Below are 3,568 nucleotides of genomic sequence, written 5' to 3'. Positions count from 1 at the left end.
TCCAGAACTGAGCTAAATAAGTTTCTACTGTCTGTAAGCCACTCATTCTTAGTGGGTTGTCGTAGCATCCTGAACAGACCTCGACAGTCACTTCAAGTGTCATAGGTAGTTCTGCCTTCAGCCACTTCTTGCTGATGGAGTATATAAGTTCTACAGGCTCATTCCCACGACTGTGCATGAGTTTCTTGTGTTCGGAAGCCATGCTGTATGGAATGGCACAATGGCAAACAAGGCATTTTGAGGAGGTCTTGGCAGAGGTAGAAAGATCATCTATTCACAGACTACACACGTGTGCCAGCATAATCCTCCCATGCCAGGCAGCTGTGGACAATGGTGCCCTATCTGAGGGCTTGTGCTGGTGTCTGCCAATGGCAGATAAGGCTCCCAGCAATAGTGCTAGCCTGGTCAGTCTTGGTAAGAAATCTATGTGTTGAGCACATAGCTAGCCTCCCCTCTTGCCATCATGGCCACTTTGTGTGTGAGTCCACAAAGTAAGAACAAAAAGATTACTTGGCATCCTCAGAGGCTGTTGTGGTCTTGTTGGTAACTAAGAGCATCCTCTCAGTGGGCCTCCTTTGGTCATAAAGACAGAAATATAGATGGTATCTGTGCTAAGAAAGACCCATTGACAGACTTCCTTCCCCTAAGGCTCTGACACCACACCTTCAGTTTGTCCCCTCTTCTGATCATCTGGCCAGATTGTTTCCACCTGTACAAGAACCAAGAGAAGGACAAACTTCTGCCTTCTTATTGCAGACAAAAGAGACACATTATGCTCCGAGGGCTGTGACGACAAATGACAGCATAATAAACAGACACACAGGGCATCAGAAGTCCACTGCATCTCAGCTCTCTGAAGTAAGGTTAGTAAGGCCATGTTCTGGAGGGTCTTGGAGAGGAGTCTTCTTTGCTGGTGACTTCTGGGAATCTTGGAGTATGCTGGCTTGGAGATGGATGACTCTGGTCTCTGTTTCCATCAGCACATGGAATTTTCTTTCTGAATTTGTGTCCAAATTTCCCTCTATTATAAGGACATCTGTCATTGGATTGGAACCCACCTGGTCCAGTATGACTTCACTTTAGCTCAATGGCATCTGTAGCAATACCCTTCCAAAACTAGGTCAGTCACAGATAGACATGTCTTGGGGGATTAGGGAATACAATTTAACTGTGTAGTCAGCAGTCACACTGGGCAGGTTTTCTTTTTTTTTTTTTCCAGCAACATCAAGGTCATTGCTGGGTAGGGCTTTGTTTAAGCACATTACAAAGCAGTTGAAGTTTAACTAGAAAAAGATGGAGTTTCACATTGTAAAATTTGCTATATGTTTTTATTACATTTGCTTATTTATCATATGTTTGTGTACATATGTGTGTGTGTGTACCAGAGTATGCAGGTGAAGTCAGAGAACAGCTTGCAGGACTCAGCTCTCTTCTTCTATGGTGTGTGTGGGTACTGGAAATTGACCTTGGAAGCATACATCCTTAGCTGTTGAGCCAACTTATTGACCCTTTGAGATTTTGTTTTGTTTTGTTTGAGACAGGGTCTCTCTATGTAGCCCTGGTTACTCTGGAATCAATATCTAGACCAGCATGTCTTGGAACTCCCAGACATCTGTTTGCCTCCTCCTCCTGAGTGTTGGAATTAAGGCTTGCACCACCACACTTGGCTTTGTTTTTAAATACAGAATCTTCTTTTGTGAGCCAGTTGGTTCTCAAAATTCAACATTTTCCTACCTCAGCCTCCCAAGTGGTTACACTTAAAGAATTATGTGTGTGTATCTGTGTGAGTGTGTGTACATGTTCGATTCATCCGGGAACAAAGGCTGGTGATCAAACTCTTTGCTGTTCCCTTTGAGGTAATCTATCACTTAATCAGGCTTGGGCTTTCTTGGCTAGGCTGGAAGGTAGCACCGTCCGTTTCACCCTCCTTGGAGCTGGGGTTACGTGCATGAGCTAGATATCTGGTTTGTCATTAGGGGGCCGGGTCTGAATTTGCATGCTCAACATTGTTGAGTAAGCCCTTTTGTACTTGTTTATTTCATATGTATAAATTGCTTGGGCTGCATGTTTGCATGTGCACCACGTGCATACCTGGTGTCTACAGAAGTCAGAAGAAGGCATTAGATCCCTGGGAATAGGTGTTTCAGAGGGTTCTGAGCCACAACGTGGTGCTGGGAGCCACAGCATGGTGCTGGGAACCAAACCCCCATCTCCTCTGAAAGAAAACAAGTTCTCCTAAGCACAGGTCCACCCCTTCTTCCCAACAGTGACACTTTCATGGAGAAAACTTAAAACTACAGTAAAGATCTCTGTGAGTTCAAGGCCAGCCTACGCTACATAGTGAGTTTCAAGACAACCAGGCCTATACAGAGAGAGCCTGCCTCAGAATAAACAAACAAATAAATAAATAGTAAAATAAAAATTTAAGGAAGCTGATGAAATTTCACAGAATGGGGTCAGAGAGTACCTAAATAGCTAAGTCAATGTTGGAAACATGGAGTAAAAAACAGTTTACATTGCAAATAAATAAGTGTCGAATGTTGTTGGCCCAAGAATAGATAGATAATGACTGGGGGCCATGTGGAAAGCTAGACTACAGATGGCTGAAGTGTATAAATGTGGACAACAAAGGACAAAATAGTCACAACGCAGTATGGTTTCCAGAAACTCCACCCCAGAAAAGATTCCACGGATCTGAAATCCTATATAAAATGGTGTGGTTAGCCTGCACACATCATCCTATGTATTTGAGGTCATCTGTAGGTGTATAATACTATTATTGAAGCACTGATACTATAATACTAATATACTGAAGTACTAATACCATAATACTAATACACTAAAATACTAACACTATAATGCTAATATACTGAAGTATTAATGCTATAATACTAATATACTGAAGTACTAATACCATAATACTAATATACTGAAGCGGTATGGAAATGATTTGTAAGTTGTGTTGGTTTAGCCGCAACCACGAGAGAGTATCTGAATATGTTCAGTACAGATGTTAATTGTCCCTATTACAGAGTGACTCAGTTTTGTTGTTTTGGGGCTGGGAATCATATTAAGTGGGTGTTTTTTTTTTTTTTTTTTTTTTAAGGCAGGGTTTCTCTGTGGCTTTGGGAGGCTGTCCTGGAACTCTCTCTGTAGACCGGGCTGGTCTCGAACTCACAGAGATCCGATTGCCTCCTGCCAGCCTCCTGATACTGGGATTAAAGGCGTGTGCCACCACTGCCTGCTGTCTCTCTCTCTCTCTCTCTCTCTCTCTCTCTCTCTCTCTCTCTCTCTCTCTCTCTCTCTCTCTCTCCTTTCTTTGTTTTTGTTCGTTTGTTGTTTTGTTTTGTTTTGTAGACTGTTCCCTGTGTTGTTGTTAGGGTTGTCCTGTAGACCAGGCTGGCCTCAAACTCAGATTCCCTTGTCTCAGCTTCCCAAATGAGGGATTAAAGGCGAGCGCTGGATGGATGAATATCGTATTCAATTGGTCTTCCCCTAATGTTTTCCTTAGACTCAGTGACCCTGAAGCTTGCTAATGCCTACACTGGCTGCTCAGCAAACTCCAGGG

This window comes from Mesocricetus auratus, unplaced genomic scaffold, assembly GCF_017639785.1.
Source record: "Mesocricetus auratus isolate SY011 unplaced genomic scaffold, BCM_Maur_2.0 Super-Scaffold_100006, whole genome shotgun sequence".
NCBI classification, from domain to species: domain Eukaryota; kingdom Metazoa; phylum Chordata; class Mammalia; order Rodentia; family Cricetidae; genus Mesocricetus; species Mesocricetus auratus.
The sequence above is the reverse complement of the archived record's forward strand: the minus strand, read 5'-3'. Positions refer to the sequence as shown.